Source organism: Arachis stenosperma, chromosome 2 (assembly GCF_014773155.1).
Source record: "Arachis stenosperma cultivar V10309 chromosome 2, arast.V10309.gnm1.PFL2, whole genome shotgun sequence".
Taxonomy (NCBI): domain Eukaryota; kingdom Viridiplantae; phylum Streptophyta; class Magnoliopsida; order Fabales; family Fabaceae; genus Arachis; species Arachis stenosperma.
The window spans coordinates 78,680,856-78,699,732 of NC_080378.1; the positions used below are offsets into that span (position 1 = coordinate 78,680,856).

General features: G+C 34.4%; 1 pseudogene; it reads left to right on the forward strand.

Moving 5' to 3' along the window:
• Window positions 1-319: 319 nt before the first annotated feature.
• LOC130960892 (probable carboxylesterase 1) lies at window positions 320-14,072 on the forward strand (annotated as a pseudogene).
• Window positions 14,073-18,877: the final 4,805 nt, after the last annotated feature.

The window sequence follows — 18,877 nt, forward strand, 5'->3', positions numbered from 1 at the left end:
TTGAACATCCACCAATTGTTAATTGTGCATGAGTAAACCGAATCAAAAGAAATAACCATCCAATTAAAAATAATGAACATCATCTACGTACCTATTAAATTGAACATCCGACATATTTATTGTTCACATTGTTTAGTATTCTCATTATCTACCTATACTTTTCCATTTAAAAAAGTTATATTCCAGCGAACATGTTCTCTTTTTCCATGAAGAATGGAGAATGCTTATTAGGTGAATCCATTAATTATATAAGTGAAGCCTTGGTCCGATTAAACCCTCATCACATTCATCACTCTATCTTAGCACTCCAACAACAATAATGGCAACTATCACACCGTTGAGCTCCTCCGTCCTCAAGCAACATGCTTTCTTCCGTCTGATGACCCCTACGCCACCTCGGGAAACAAACCTTTCATTCACCTACAGCCCTAAGATTCATCAATCTCTCTCTCTAAGCACTGCACCAAACAACAAAAAACCCATAACGTTAACAGTGGCAGCAGCTTGATAAATCCCGTTTTTAAGGTTTATCTTGTATTGATTTTAGGAGATTTTAATACCTTTTACCCACATTTATGCAATAAATTAGCATGGTTTTGTGATTCTTCCTTAATTTGTGCTTAAGTGTGAAAATATGCTTTTTAGGCATTTAACTTGATGATTTTAATCTCCCTTTGATTTCACTAGATGCCTTGATGTGTTTGTTAGTGATTTCAGATTGAAAAGGCTAGGAATGGATCAAAGGAGTGAAGAGGAAAGCATGCAAAGTGGAGAAATCATGAAAAGTCAAAGAAGTTGAACTCGCCCATGGACGCGTGCGCGCACCTGGCGCTTACGCGCACGCTGCGAAATGGCCCATGGACGCGTACGCGTGCTGTGCACGTACGCGTCGGTGCTGATATATGATTTTTTAATGAATTCGCAACCAACGAATTCTGAGGAGTTGTGGAGTCCAATCCCAACCAACTTTGGCGCCTAAACTGCTATTTAAAGCTAAGGATTGAAGAGAAAAGGGGATTCCATCATTCACACTCATTAGAATTAGTTTAGAGTTAGTTTTAGAGAGAGAAGCTCTCACTTCTCTCTAGGATTAGGATTAGGATTAGGCTTAGTTCTTAGATCTAGGTTTTCATTCATTCTTTTTTCTACTTCTATCTTCTCAATTCCTTGTTATTACATTCATTCTTCTTCCATTCTTTTGTTGTAATCTCTTTTATGTTGTTCTTGTATTGTGGTTGTAGATCTATTTTTGTTTCTTCTACTCTCTTTCAATTCAATTAGAGGTAATTCATAATAATTGTATTTCTTTTGATTGTTGTTGTTAATTCCTTTCAATAATTGTGTTTTGCTTTGCTTTCCTTTTATGCCTTCCAAGTGTTTGATGAAATGCTTGGTTGGATTTTAGAGTAGAATTTTATGCTCTTGGCTTGGAAAGGTAACTTAGGGACTCTTGAGTTACTAATGTCCAAGTGATTGATGATTGGGAGCCATTGACTCTAGTTCTCACTAATTGAATTAGTGGAGAGTTAGGACTTATGGACTAGGATTGATATAGCTCATTTGATTTTCCTTTACTAGTTAGAGGATGACTTAATGAGATTGATCATTGCCAATTCTTATATTGTGGTTAGTGATTAGGATAGAGATCCTTGACCACCAAATCTTGCCAAGGCCTTTTTAGCCATTAGTTTACTTTCTTGCCATTTATCTTTCATGTTTCTTATCAAAACCCCAAAAATAACTCATAACCAATAACAAGACACTTTATTGTAATTTCTAGGGAGAACGATGGTGCACGAAATTGTGAACAATACTTTTCACAATTCTCATAATCCCCGGTCATGAACCCCAAAAACTTGGTAGTTCAATTCCATGGCATTACACAACTTCGCACAACTAACCAGCAAGTGCACTGGGTCGTCCAAGTAATACCTTACGTGAGTAAGGGTCGATCCCACGGAGATTGTTGGTATGAAGCAAGCTATGGTCACCTTGTAAATCTCAGTCAGGCAGACTCAAATGAATATGATGATGAACGAAAATAACATAAAAGATAAAGATAGAGATACTTATGTAATTCATTGGTAGGAACTTCAGATAAGCGCATGAAGATGCCTTCCCTTCCGTCTCTCTGCTTTCCTACAGTCTTCATCCAATCCTTCTTACTCCTTTCCATGGCAAGCTTATGCAAGGGTTTCACCGTTGTCAGTGGCTACCTCCCATCCTCTCATTGGAAATGTTCAACGCACCCTGTCACGGCACGGCTATCCATCTGTCGGTTCTCAATCAGGCCGGAATAGAATCCAGTGATTCTTTTGCGTCTGTCACTAACGCCCCGCCCTCAGGAGTTTGAAGCACGTCACAGTCATTCAGTCATTGAATCCTACTCAGAATACCACAGACAAGGTTAGACCTTCCGGATTCTCTTGAATGCCGCCATCAGTTCTCGCCTATACCACGAAGACTCCGATTAAAGAATCCAAGAGATAAACACTAGAGCCTCGTATGCTTGTAGAACAAGAGTGGTTGTCAGTCACTTTGTTCATGAGTGAGAATGATGATGAGTGTCAATCATCACCTTCATCAAGTTGAAGAACAAGTGATATCTTGGACAAAGAACAAGCGAAATTGAATAGAAGAACAATAGTAATTGCATTAATACTCGAGGTACAGCAGAGCTCCACACCTTAATCTATGGTGTGTAGAAACTCCACCGTTGAAAATACATAAGCATAAGGTCTAGGCATGGCCGTGAGGCCAGCCTCCCAAATGATCTAAGATAGCATAAAACGAAGATAGCTACCAAAGTCTACTAATACAATAGTAAAAGGTCCTACTTATAAATAACTAGTAGCCTAAGGTTTACAGAAATGAGTAAATGACATAAAAATCCACTTCCGGGCCCACTTGGTGTGTGCTTGGGCTGAGCAATGAAGCAATTTCGTGTAGAGACTCTTCTTGGAGTTAAACGCCAGCTTTTATGCCAGTTTGGGCGTTTAACTCCCATTTGGGTGCCAGTTCCATCGTTTAACGCTGGGATTTCTTGAGGTGACTTTGAACGCCGGTTTGGGCCATCAAATCTTGGGCAAAGTATGGACTATCATATATTGCTGGAAAGCCCAGGATGTCTACTTTCCAACGCCGTTGAGAGCGCGCCAATTGGGCTTCTGTAGCTCCAGAAAATCCACTTCGAGTGCAGGGAGGTCAGAATCCAACAGCATCTGCAGTCCTTTTCAGTCTCTGAATCAGATTTTTGCTCAGGTCCCTCAATTTCAGCCAGAAAATACCTGAAATCACAGAAAAACACACAAACTCATAGTAAAGTCCAGAAAAGTGAATTTTAACTAAAAACTAATAAAAATATACTAAAAACTAACTAGATCATACTAAAAACATACTAAAAACAATGCCAAAAAGCGTATAAATTATCCGCTCATCAAACGACTTGAGGTTTCAATACTTCAATTTATAAATTTTAGGGGTTTGTACTAGTGACAAACAACTTTTTGTATGAAAGGATTATTGATTGGTTTAGAAACTATACTTGCAACGAGAATTTATTTGTGAAATTCTATACCATCAAAAATCCAATCATCAAAATGGCGCCGTTGCCGGGGAATTGCAATGGTGTTATGTTATTGGTTATTGTACATATTTGAATAGTGTGAATATCTTGCTTTTTTGCTTTGTTTGCTGGTTGTAGAATTTTGTTTCTCTTGTTTTCTATTAGCTTTTGATTTTTGTTTTCTCTTTTCATCATGAATTCTCACTTTGGCTATGAGTGTGATTACAACTATGTTGTAGGAAGTGGAGATTACAATGAAGAGATGTATCAAGGATGGGACAACCAAAGGTGGAAGGAGCCATATGCATATGATCAATCCTCATGGCAACAACCTCCACCAATGCACCATGAAGAAGAGCCATTCTATGATGCATACCAATCCAATGGCTATGGTGAATCTCCTTGTGATTTTCAAGAACCACCACCATATGCCTATGAGCCATATCCTAAACATGAACCTCAACCACACTCACAAGCCTATTTTCACCAAACACCTCCATATGACCATGATCCTTACCCACCATACCAACCTCCTTTTGAACCATATGAGCCATACATGGAACCACAATTCCAAGATTACTACTCCCAAGATCAACCTCAATATACACCACCATATCCTTACCAAGAAGAACCACCTTCCTATTATGAACCCTTTCTCTAAGACAATGAACCCTCTTATCCACCCCAATCCTCAATGGATGAAATCCTTAGCCGTATACTTCAAGGGCGTGGAGAAATGCAAAGGGAGACACTAGAATTTGTAGCTACCTTAACCAAAGTAGTAAGCCTATTAGCCTCCCAATGCTTGAGTACTCAAAGAACTCCCATGGTCACATGTGGAGAATTAATTGAAAAGCATAGCATGAAGGAGAGATTGGAAACTCCGGTGGAGAAGGAGGAATGCTACTTTGTGTTAGAACAATTGGAGAAGCCTATGACTATTGAAGAAGAGGAAGAAGTGGTTGAAGACCTAGGAGATGCGGAACCTCCATGGGAAACTAGAACCATAGAACATACCTCCAAGAAGATTGAATTTGATGTTGAGGAGGAGAGTGCACAACCTCCAAAACAAATTTTGAATGAAGACTTGGAGAGAATGAAGCAAGAATTAAGTTCCCTTGGTGATGAAGATCATGCATCCAATCTTCTTGGTGAAGAATCCTTTGAAATTGAAGAACCTTCTCCCAATGAATTTAAAAGTGATGTAGAGGTAGATTTCTCTCAACCTCCCATTTATGACTTGAGTGATGGAAAAGAGTTAGATGAAGTTGATGAACAAAGAATTGAAAATGAAGAAGTTTATGAAGAGGTGGAGATTGACAAAAAAGCAAACAAGGGAGTAGAGCTTGCAAGGACATTGGATATATCTCTCCCCCAAGCCACCACCATCCATTCTTTTATTCAAGTGGGTAAATTCCTTATACTTAAGCTTTATTAGTCCCCTTGAATATGGTTTGTTTAAGACGGATGGTCAACTTAGAAATATATGTGGCCTTAAGAGCAAGAGGGAGATAGTTGTGGTGACATGTTCAAAGCTTAAAAGCAAGGGTTGGTATAGAGCTAGATCACTTGCGTCTAGGAGGATGTTTGGTCGCTTACATGAGAATTCTAAAGCCATACCACCTGGATGGACTAATAATAATGATCAACCTCAAGACGGGTGTGAAAATAAAGTGTGGGATCCTAGATCGCTGATGAGCGGATAATTTATACGCTTTTTGGCATTGTTTTTAGGTAGTTTTTAGTAAGTTCAAGCTACTTTTAGGGATGTTTTCATTAGTTTTTATGTTAAATTCACATTTCTGGACTTTACTATGTGTTTGTGTGTTTTTCTGTGATTTCAGGTAATTTCTGGCTGAAATTGAGGGACTTGAGCAAAACTCTGATAGGAGGCTGACAAAGGATTGCTGATGCTGTTGGAATTTGACATCCCTGCACTCGAAATATATTTTCTGCAGCTACAGAACTCTAAATGGTGCACTCTCAATGGCGTTGGAAAGTAGACATCCAGAGCTTTCCAGAAATATATAATAGTCCATACTTTATTCGGGAATGGACTACGTAAACTGGCGCTCAACGCCAGTTTCATGTTGCTGTCTGGAGTCAAACGCCAGAAACACGTCACAACCCAGAGTTGAACGCCCAAAACACGTTACAACTTGGCATTCAACTCCAATAAAAGTATCAGCTCGTGGATAGACCAAGCTCAGCCCAAACATACACCAAGTGGGCCCCGGAAGTGGATTTATGCATTAATTACTTACTTCTGTAAACCCTAGTAGCTAGTTTATTATAAATAGAACTTTTTACTAGTGTATTAGACATCTTGGGACGATTAGTTCTCAGATCATGGGGGCTGCCCTCTCGGCCGTGCCTGGACCTCTCACTTATGTATTTTCAACGGTGGAGTTTCTACACACCATAGATTAAGGGTGTGGAGCTCTGCTGTACCTCAAGTTTTAATACAATTACTACTCTTTTCCTATAAACTTCATTTATTCCTGTTCTAAGATATTCGTTGCACTTCAACTTGATGAATGTAATGATCCGTGACACTCATCATCATTCTCACCTATGAACGCGTGTGACTGACAACCACTTCCGTTCTACCTTAGACCGGGCGCATATCTCTTGGATTCCTTAATCAGAATCTTGGTGGTATAAACTAGAATTGATGGCGGCATTCATGAGAATTCGAAAAGTCTAAACCTTGTCTGTGGTATTCCGAGTAGGATTCCGGGATTGAATGACTGTGACGAGCTTCAAACTCCTGAAGGCTGGGCGTTAGTGACAGACGCAAAAGAATCAAGGGATTCTATTCCAACCTGATTGAGAACCGACAGATGATTAGCCGTGCTGTGATAGAGCATTTGGACCTTTTTCACTGAGATGATGAGATGTAGCCATTGACAACAGTGATGCCCTACATACAGCTTTCCATGGAAAGGAGTAAGAAGGATTGAAGGAAGAAGTAGAAAAGTAGAAAAAAAAGGCACAGTATCTCCATACGCTTATCTGAAATTCCCACCATTAATTTACATAAGTATTTCTATCCTTTTTTATTTATCTTTTAAATATCTAATCCAAATACATTTGAATCCACCTGACTGAGATTTACAAGGTGACCATAGCTGCTTCATAGCAACAATCTCCGTGGGATCGACCCTTACTCACGTAAGGTATTACTTGGACGACCCAGTGCACTTGCTGGTTAGTTGTGCAGAGTTGTGAATTGAATTTTAGACACCGTGATATTGAGCACCAAGTTTTTGGAGCCATTACTGGAGATTGTTTCGAGTTAGAAAAGAATGAATCACAATTTCGTGCACCAATCGCACAAGAAAAATCAAACTTGGGAGCCCATGGTGTGTGTAGAACTCCATCAAAGCTTGGAGATATTAAATTTGAAGAATGGAGCTTAATGGAGAACTAAGTATTGGTGGAAGTTCCAAGATGAATTCAAGCACAAGCCACCTTGATGAGGAGCTCCCCATAAGTCCAACTTAAAGACAATAAACAAAAGTTCTAGGTGGGAGACAATCCACCATGGTAATATCTTTTCATTTTCTCTTTTGTAAATATTAGTAGAATTAAGCAAATTTCATGTTTAGATTAGTTGGTTGAGTTTATTTGATAATTTAGTATGTTAAATAAGGTTTTAAGGTGTTTTGGTAGCTGTTTGGAGGTTTGGAATGCTTGGATTGGTGCAAAAATATAGAAAAATTTTGAAAAACAGAGCACTATCCACGTGCATGCGCCATGCACGGATACGCGTGCATGTAGAAGTTCCACCTTTCAGCCAAAAAACCGAGAGTTAGGCCTGCATTGTGTGAAAATTGGGCCTAAGGCACAAACCAATTCGTGCGTACGCGCACCTGGCGCGTACGCATCCTTTTAGCAAACTGCAGATTGACGCGCAAGCGCACCTTGCGCACGCACGCCAATCGCTCATCTGCACTCATGGTACATATTCCAGAGTGTTGGGCCAATCTTAGGCTGACATCGTGCCCCCAGCACAACTCAGGTTGCGCGCACGCACTGATCCTCTCGGACACCATCCACGCGCACGCGGCACGTACGCGTACGCGTGGATCACCTTTTCTCAACACTTTTCTTTCCTCATCCTCTTGCCATTTCTTTCCTTCCCCTTCTTCTTCCCTTCTTCTACACCTTATCGAACACTCCCAAACACCATCAATAACCATTTATTTTAGTTAACTAATTCGTTAGTTAGTTGATTAGTTAGTTTTAGTTAGTTCTCATTTCATTTTCTCTTTTTCATTGTAAGTGTTGGATTGTTATTCTTGTTTACCATTAATTGTTGCTGAGTATTAAAAAGGGATGTTATCTTAACATCATTATGGTTATAATCTTTGTTGGATTCTATTGTTGAGATTATATTTTGCTACTTGGTTTTAAGTTCTTCATGCTTACCTTTTGAAAAACGCCAAGTGATGAGAATTGCTGATGAGCGGATAATTTATACACTTTTTGGCATTGTTTTTAGTATGTTTTTGGTATGATCTAGTTAGTTTTTAGTATATTTTTATTAGTTTTTAGCTAAAATTCACTTTTCTGGACTTTACTATGAGTTTGTGTGTTTTTCTGTGATTTCAGGTATTTTCTGGCTGAAATTGAGGGATCTGAGCAAAAATCTGATTCAGAGACTGAAAAGGACTGCAGATGCTGTTGGATTCTGACCTCCCTGCACTCGAAGTGGATTTTCTGGAGCTACAGAAGCCCAATTGGCGCGCTCTCAACGGCGTTGGAAAGTAGACATCCTGGGCTTTCCAGCAATATATGATAGTCCATACTTTGCCCAAGATTTGATGGCCCAAACCGGCGTTCAAAGTCACCTACAGAATTTCCAGCGTTAAACGCCGAAACTGGCACCTAAATGGGAGTTAAACGCCCAAACTGGCATAAAAGCTGGCGTTTAACTCCAAGAAGAGTCTCTACACGAAAATGCTTCAATGCTCAGCCCAAGCACACACCAAGTGGGCCCGGAAGTGGATTTTTATGTCATTTACTCATCTCTGTACACCCTAGGCTACTAGTTTTCTATATATAGAACCTTTTACTATTGTATTTTCATCTTTGGACATCTAGTTCTTAGATCAGATCTTGGTTCTTCTGGTTCCCTCTCTGGGGCCGAAACCAATGATCACTTTTGTTCTTATGTATTTTCAACGGTGGAGTTTCTACACACCATAGATTAAGGTGTGGAGCTCTGCTGTACCTCGAGTATTAATGCAATTACTATTGTTCTTCTATTCAATTCCGCTTGTTCTTTGTCCAAGATATTCATTTGCACCCAAGAACATGATGAATGTGATGATTATGTGACGCTCATCATCATTCTCACTCATGAACAAAGTGACTGACAACCACTCTTGTTCTACAAGCAAACGAGGCTCTAATGTTTATCTCTTGGATTCTTTAATCGGAATCTTCGTGGTATAGGCAGGACCTGATGGCGGCATTCAAGAGAATCCGGAAGGTCTAACCTTGTCTGTGGTATTCTGAGTAGGATTCAATGACTGAATGACTGTGACGTGCTTCAAACTCCTAGCAGGCGGGGCGTTAGTGACAGACGCAAAAGTATCGATGGATATTATTCCGGCCTGACCGAGAACCGACAGCTGAATTCCGCTATGCCGTGACAGGGCATATGCAATCGCTTTCACTGAGAGGATGGGAGGTAGCCATTGACAACGGTGAAACCCTACACGAGCTTGCCATGGAAAGGAGTAAGAAGGATTGGATGAAGACAGTAGGAAAGCAGAGAGACGGAAGGGAAGGCATCTTCATACGCTTATCTGAAGTTCCTACCAATGAATTACATAAGTACCTCTATCTTTATCTTTATGCTTTATGCGTTTATTATCTACACCCATTTGAGTCTGCCTGACTGAGATTTACAAGGTGACCATAGCTTGCTTCATACCAACAATCTCCGTGGGATCGACCCTTACTCACGTAAGGTATTACTTGGACGACCCAGTGCACTTGCTGGTTAGTTGTGCGAAGTTGTAGTGTTCACAATTTCGCGCACCAATTGCCTTCGAGCTTGTAACTCTTCATGAATTACATGATTTGGCCACCATGTGATTTGAGCCTTATTCTGTGATTAGGCAACCTCTTGATGGATGATGTTGTGTATTTACCTGAATGCATTGTGTTATGATCATATGCATCCATATGCTTTTAGCTTGAATACTTTCATGCCTCTTTAATGCTTGTTTTACCTTACAAGTCTACTTAAAGCATCTTAAGCACACTAGGATAAGTGAAGTGCATGCTTCTTTTGTGACATCACTTTTTATGTTAATGTGTATTCTAAACCGCGCAACTTAGAATTCACACACTCACTTTTATTAATGTCACATTAATTCACTCACTCAATCCTAAGTGATTTACCTCATTCCAACAATGTATGCTTCCTTGCTTTCATATCTTCTCATCTTATGGTGTTATATTTTTGTTTTTCATGAACAATACACCGCAAGCAAAAATAATGGAAGCAAGACAAAGAACACGCAGCACCGGTTGACCTATCAGCTGGAGGTAGAAACCCAGAGAGTCGCCGTACCCCCTTGCTCATCTTTGAGTGCACCGAGGACGGTGCAAACTTTTAAGTGTGGGGAGGTCATCCGACCAATCGGCGATTTTGGGTGACAAATTTCTAATTCCAACACTTTTGCACTTCATTTTAGGGTTTTAGGATTTTTACTTGCATTTTCCTATTTTTGCATACATATACACAATAAGCTTAGTCAAACTAATGAAAATTTTCAAGATTTCTATCTATAGGGCACCAATTGATTTGAGTGAAAACTTTTCATAGAACTTTCTTGAATTATATATCTTGTGGATCATGTTTTGAGCTAAGAACACAAGCAAGTGAGTTTTGAGCCTAATGATGTGGTTACATCTTATAACCACTTATTTTTTCTTCTTGTGTGCATTATTCTCTTTCTATGATTGTCATCTTTGGCTTGTTTGATTCTTTATGTCCATTATTTTGTGTATTCATGTATTTATATGATTGAGGCCATCATTTTATTTAGCTCACTTACCCAAATGGCCTTACCTTTTATCTTCCTTTGTTAGCCAAATTTGAGCCTACGATTAACCCACTTTGTTTTTAACTTAGCACATTACAAGCCCTAAAGCGAAAAATAATAAAAGTCCTTAATTTGGATATTTGATTAGCTTAGGTTAGTGTGTGTGTGTGTGTGTATCATTCAAGTGTGGGAATCTTAAAACATTGGGAGAATAAAAGGATAGTTTTGTATTTTTATTAAAATTATTGAGAATTGTGTACATGCTCATGTATTGATAAAATGTATAGACCTTATGCATTGATGTTCTTGTATATAATTTGAAAGAAAAAAAATGAGAAAAAAACAAAAGAAAAAGAAAATAATATGAAAAATAATATGAAAAAAAAGAAAGAAAATTAGAAAAAGAAAGAAACAAAGAAAAAGAAAGAAATAAAAAAGGGACAAAATGCCCCAAAGCAAAGTGAAGCTCAATAAGGATCAATGCATAAGTGTTGTGAAATAAAAAGAAAATACATGAGTATGTTAAAGAAGTGAAAAATGGGTAGTTAGGTTAGAACCTAATTGTATAGGATGTCATAGGTTAGGTGAGAAGTCTAAGTTTATCAAAGATTCAAATTCCAAGTTCACTTAACCATATATGTATCCTACCTTGACCCTAACCCCATTACAACCTAAAGAAAAGACCTCATGATAGATGTATGCATGCATGAAATATATGTTGATTGTTAGAAGAAAAACAAATCTTAGAAAGTATGATCAGGAGAGAATTGAGAGAATCAACCCTAAACACTTGAGCAAATAGAGTGCAAACACATCCGGTGAGGGTTCGATGCTTAATTACATGTCTCCACCTACAATCATCACTTTTCATGCAAGTTTGTAAAAATATTTAATAACTCAATCCAATTGTAGATAAGACTTGCTAGTCATTAGCCCTTGTGCATATATGCTTCTTGGAAATTGATTTATTTTGACCAAGCAATTGCATTCATTTAGATAGTTGCATATAGGTAGATTGCATTTAGTTTGTTTCCATTGAATAAATTCCATACCTTTGCTTCACTCTTGGTTTAAGCATGAGGACATGCTTGGTTTAAGTGTGGGGAGGTTGATAAACCCGTTTTTAGGGTTTATCTTGTATTGATTTTAGGAGATTTTAATACATTTTACCCACATTTATGCAATAACTTAGCATGGTTTTGTGTTTCTTCCTTAATTTGTGCTTAAGTGTGAAAACATGCTTTTTAGGCCTTTAACTTGATGATTTTAATCTCCCTTTGATTCCACTAGATGCCTTGATGTGTTTGTTAGTGATTTCAGCTTGAAAAGGCTAGGAATGGATCAAAGGAATGAAGAGGAAAGCATGCAAAGTGGAGAAATCATGAAAAGTCAAAGAAGTTGAACTCGCCCATGGACGCGCGCGCGCACCTGGCGCTTACGCGCACGCTGCGAAATGGCCCATGGACGCGTACGCGTGCTGTGCGCGTACGCGTCGGTGCTGATATATGATTTTTAATGAATTTACAACCAACGAATTCTGAGGAGTTGTGGGACTCAATCCCAACCAACTTTGGCGCCTAAACTGCTATTTAAAGTCAAGGATTGAAGAGAAAAAGGGATTCCATCATTCACACTCATTAGGATTAGTTTAGAGTTAGTTTTAGAGAGAGAAGCTCTCACTTCTCTCTAGGATTAGGATTAGGATTAGACTTAGTTCTTAGATCTAGGTTTTCATTCATTCTTTCTTCTACTTCTATCTTCTCAATTTCTTGTTATTACATTCATTCTTCTTCCATTCTTTTGTTGTAATCTCTTTTATGTTGTTCTTGTATTGTGGTTGTAGATCTACTTTTGTTTCTTCTACTCTCTTTCAATTCAATTAGAGGTAATTCATAATAATTGTGTTTCTTTTGATTGTTGTTGTTAATTCCTTTCAATAATTGTGTTTTGCTTTGCTTTCCTTTTATGCCTTCCAAGTGTTTGATGAAATGCTTGGTTGAATTTTAGAGTATAATTTTATGCTCTTGGCTTGAAAAGGTAACTTAGGGACTCTTGAGTTACTAATGTCCAAATGATTGATGATTGGGAGCCATTAACTCTAGTTCTCACTAATTGAATTAGTAGAGAGTTAGGACTTATGGACTAGGATTGATATAGCTCATTTGATTTTTCTTTACTAGTTAGAGGATGACTTAATAAGATTGATCCTTGCCAATTCTCATATTGTGGTTAGTGATTAGGATAGAGATCTTTGACCACTAAATCTTGGCAAGGCCTTTTTAGCCATTAGTTTACTTTCTTGCCATTTATCTTTCATGTTTCTTATCAAAATCCCAAAAATAACTCATAACCAATAACAAGACACTTTATTGTAATTCCTAGAGAGAACGACCCGAGGTTTCAATACTTCGGTTTATAAATTTTAGGGGTTTGTACTAGTGACAAACAACTTTTTGTATGAAATAATTATTGATTGGTTTAGAAACTATACTTGCATTGCAACAAGAATTCATTTGTAAAATTTTATACCATCAAAAATCCAATTTCTACCCCGCCTACAAAGGAGATATTTCACGAGTTCGACTTCTTTGTTGTCTACACAGACGGAACCGTGGAGGTCCTCTGTCCTCCACCAGCATTCGTTCCTCCCTTCGAACTCCACATCAAGGATGCTGAAATTACCACCACCAACCCCTGCCTCACCGCTCGCCTCTTCCTCCCAAAAAGCCACGACAACAAAAAACTCCCCATCGTCCTCTACTTCAATGGGAGTGGCTTCTGCTCTAGGTCCGCCCTCGGTTCAGAATATAGCAACCATCTTGCAGACATCGCCAATCAATCCAATGTCCTCGATGTCTCTGTAGAGTACTCCAAGTTCCCGGCCCCGACACCCACCTGCGTGCTACGAGGAGAGCTTGACCTCCCTCGATTGGATCGCGTTGCACGCAAGCGGGCACGGGCCGGAGCCTTGGCTAAACCACCACGCCAACCTGCAGCGTGTTTTCGTTGCCAGAAACAGTGCCGGCACTAACATCACCCATTACGTGGTCAGAAAAGTGGGAAAAACAGGACATCCGAAAGGTATAAATGTGGAGGGTACGATTATGGTGCACCCTTTCTTTGGTGGATTAGGGGAAGATAGGTAGTGACTGTATATGTGCAAGGATAATGAGGGGCCGGAGGATCCAAGGCTGAAACCGGCGGCGGAAGATTTAAATACTTTTGGGTGTAGGAGGGCTTTGGTGTGTGTGGCGGAGACTGATCCGTTGAGACCTGCTGGAGAGAACTTCTTTAGGGATCTGAAGAATAATAGTTGAGGTGGGCATGTTGAGCTGGATCTGAATAAGGTTATTGGACATTCCGATCAAGTTTATAAGCCATATGACGAAAACGCTCCTCTCGTCGTGCCAAGGATTGCTACTTTCATTAATCAACAATAAATCTGTTATCTGTTCTGATCTGATCTTGACGTCAGAAATAATGAGCTTCTGTTGTTTTAGATATTGATGTTTATAATAAGTGAGTGTAGGACTCACAAAAAATGCATATGTTAAAGATTCACAATCGCCGTACATGCATGCATGCCTCCTTATTAGTATTATTTACTGAAATGTATCCATATGTCCGAAAATTTATAAGCTATTTTTATATTACAAGACAAGTTTTCTTTTTTCTTCACATTATATCTTTTAATTTGCATGATAGTACGACGATGGAGAGAATTTTAGATGAATAGAAGCTTAACAAATTTAGATATAACTAGTATTTTTACTTATAATTACACTATGAAAATATAAATTTTTTTAAACTATGTCGATTTTGTCTTGATATTATAGATTATCTCAAAAGATTTATAGAATCAAACTACTTTTACAAAAAGATCGTAAGGAACAAAAGTCTCCATAGGTTAAGAAGACCAAGATCTCCATAGATAAAAAATCAAATAATAAAATTTTTAATTATTATTTTTATGTGAAAGAATTTGATTTATTACTAATAATTAATTTTAATATTTGTTATCTAAAATTTAAAATAATTTAACTTGTATACTTTTTATTTGTTGCACAAATAGAAATAATTAATTTTTATGCTTGGTATTTAAAAATAATATTTTTCTCTCTATGTATATAAAAATATAATTAGATATTAGCATGAAAAAAATTATATTGATAGTTATAAAATTAACTCGAAATCAATTTTTTTAAAATAATTGAATATTGATTTTAACTTTTAATCATACCATTAGTATTCTCTCTAAATTATATTTAATAAATATTTAAAATAAAAAAATAAAAATATAGATTAGAAAGATAAACAGTAAAAATTTAAAACTAAATTAAAAAAACTAAAAAAATATGTATATAATAATAATAATATTTTTTATTTGAATTATATTATTTTTTTAATTTTATTTTTTGTAGAACAAAAAATAAAAAAATAGAGAATGAGAGAAAAGAGAGAAAAAGATAAAGATGAAGACGGAGAGAGGGAGTTTGTTAATTTTGAAAGAAAAAAATTATTTTAATTATAATAAAAAATATCTGATGACACATTTTAATTTATCAAATTACTAATATAAAATATAAATTACAAATTATATATAGAGTGGAAACTGAAAAGAGTAGAGAGAAATAGAAAACGAGAGAGAGATAGATGAGTGAATTTAATAAAGGAGTTTATTAATTTTAGAAGGAAATATTTTTTCTCAATTTGAATAAGAGAATGTCATGTGACACATTTGGTTATTAAATTAGATAATAATAGTATTTTTATCCGTAATTACATTACGGGAATATAAATCTTTTAAAACTATGTCGATTTTGTCCTGATATTATAGATTATAGCACAAAAGATTTATAGAATCAAGTTACTTTTGCAAAAAGATCATAGAGGACAAAGTCTCTGTTGACTAAGAAGACCAAGATTTCTGTAGATAAAAAATCAAATAATAAGAGTTTTAGTTATTATTTTCATGTGAAAGAGTTTGATTTATTCATAATAATTAATTTTAATATTCCTTATCTAAAATTTGAAACGATTTAACTTGTATACTTTTGATTAGGTGTTAAGTCTATTGCACAAATAGAAATAATTATTTTTTATGCTTATTATTTAAAAATAATTTTTTTCTCTCTATGTATATAAAAATATAATTAGATATTAGTATGAAAAAATTATATTGATAGTTATAAAATTAACTCAAAATTAATTTTTTAAACAATAGAATCTTGATTTTAACTTTTAATCATAACATTAGTATTCTCTCTAAATTATATTTAATAAATATTTGAAAGAAGAAAAATAAAAATATAAATTAGAAAGATAAACAGTAAAATTTAAAACTAAAAAAATATGTATATAATAATAATAATATTTTTATTTGAATTATATTATTTTGTTAATTTTATTTTTTGTTGAACAAAAAGATAGAAAAAATAGAGAATGAGAGAAAAAGATAAAGATGAAGACTGAGAGAGGGAGCTTATTAATTTTGAAAGAAAAAATTTATTTTAATTATAATAAAAAATATTTGATGACACAATTTGATTTGTCAAATTACTAATATAAAATATAAAATACAAATTATATATACAGCGAAAAGAGTAGATAGAAATAGAAAAAGGGAGAGAGATAGATAAACGAATTTAAGAAGGGAGTTTATTAATTTTGGAAGGAAATATTTTTTTTAATTTGTATAAAAGAATGTCATGTGACACATTTGGTTATTAAATTAGATAATAATATATTAATATATCAAAATTATATATAGAGTGAGAAGGGTAGAGAGAAATAGAAAAGAGAGAGAGAGGTAGATGAGAGAATTTAGGAAGAGAGTTTAGTAATTTTAAAAGAAAATATTTTTTTTAAAATTTAATAAGAGTGTCATGTGATACATTTATAATATAATATAATATAATATAATATAATATAATATAATATAATTATATTTTAATTTTAATTTTAATATAATTAAAGAATGTCATATTGCACATTTTGATTGTCAAATTTATAATTATTCATTGATAATGATAATGATATATAAAAGAGATAGAATGGTTGAAGGAATGAGAGGGATAGATAAAGAGAGAGGGAGGAGGAGAGAACTCTTTAATTTTGGAGAGAAATATTTGATTTCAATTACAATAAGGGAATGATACGTGGCACATTTTGGTTATAAAATTAGTAGGGATGAGGGAAGAACTCTTTAATTTTGGAGGGAAAGATTTGATTTTAATTGTAATGACATGTGGCACATTTTGATTGTAAAATTAGTAGGAAGGAAGATATAACTCTTTAATTTTAAAGGAAAAATTTTGATTTTAATTGCAATGAGAAAATTATATATATATATATATATATATATATATATATATATATATAAAATAGATTTTAAACCTAAATTTTAGAAGAAAAAATGCTAGGAGACCATCAAATTTTATTATTTTAGTTATTACTTAGTTATTAACTCAATTTTTTTAACCTAATTCTTTTAATTTAATATTCTAATAATATACTTTATCACATACTTTCAAATATTAATAACTAATTAATAACTAAAAAAATAAATTCTAATATTCTTTTAACATTTCTCTTTTAAAAAATCAAAATAAAGGTGGGATATTTTATTGCATTCTTGCATAAGATATAAGGATCGGAGATCTTCCATATCAATATCAATGTATCTAATGTTAAGAGATTAATCTTTTTTGTTTTTATTTCTTTAATTAATATTAATTATTTCTATTTTTAACAATAATGAAAAATATTAAAGACATAATACTTTTTTTTATTATTAATTAATTTTTTTATTTCAATAGTTTATAACAAAATTTAATAAAAACAAGCTAAATTAGTAAGTGATGAGAAAAAATAAAATAAAACAAATTTAAAACAATTATAAGTAATCTATAAAGAATTTGATTATAATTGTCATACTACATGAATTTTTATTGCGATTTTATCACATATTCAAATATTTTTATCAACTAAATTTAATTAAGTTTGGCCAAATCTAACAAAAATTATTATATGAATCACACACTTTTTTCTTTTTACATTTTTTTCTTCGTATGTTTCTTTTTAATTATCGTTCTTTTACTCTGTTATATTTTTTATTTCTTCTCTTTCTTTTTCTCTTTTTCCTAATGGTTATTACAGTATTTTTTATTTTTTTTAGAATTTTTTTGTTTTTATTCTAAGAGGGTGAAAAAAAATTATAAGAAGGTGAAACAAAAATAAAAGATGAAGAAGAAAAAGATGATGATAATGATGAAGAAGAATAAGAGAAAAGAAAATTTTGAATCGTACAGAATTTATCAGAAAAATAGCACTAAATTTTTTTTAACGTGATACATTAAGTTTTTTAATTTTGACAACAAAACTTCATAATTGTGACATGATGATGATGATGTTGAGTTTGAACCGTGCAGAATTTATTAGAAATAGCATCAAAAATTTTTAACTTTGATACAAAAAGTTTCTTAATGATAAATAAGAATAATGATGAAAAAGATGATGATGATGATGATAAAAAGAGGAGGAAGGAGAATTTTGAATTGTGTTAAATTTATAAAAGAATAGCCAAAATTTTTTAATCGTGACATAAAAATTTTTTTAATTTTTATATCAAAATTTTTTACTCATGAGACAGAAAATTTCTTAACCAATTCTTATTATCATTGAATTGATTGAGGGGTATTCAACTCACATATAAAGATCTAATTATTTATGTGTCATTTGTAATAAATTAATATAGCTTTTAGTTGTAAAATGCATTTGAATATATTTTGTTTGTTAAATGAGTTAAAATTTTAGATTTGTGATTCTTAAAAATTTATTGTGTCATTTATCAAAAGTTTCTTGTGCTATTAACAAAAAAATTTTGTATTATTTTTGTTATATTAATTGGAATATTAAACTAAGAAGAAGAAGACGATGATAATGATGATGATGATAATTATAACACCTTACCACACAAAGTTATACGCTATAGTTTTAAATCAAAGGTGTTGAGCCACTACGATACTTAAAAAGATAGATACATACATAATAATATAATTAGGAACCTATAAAAAAAGTAAACATTGATAGCCGTCAATCACACATGAATGTTTTAACGCAATAAACGTCGTATACAAACGCAGAACATATAAATAAGTTTAAGTGAGGGTACATAATAGTCACTAGTCTCGACTCGCGAAAAAGATCGGTTAGAATATTAAAACATAAGAGAATCTACAAAATA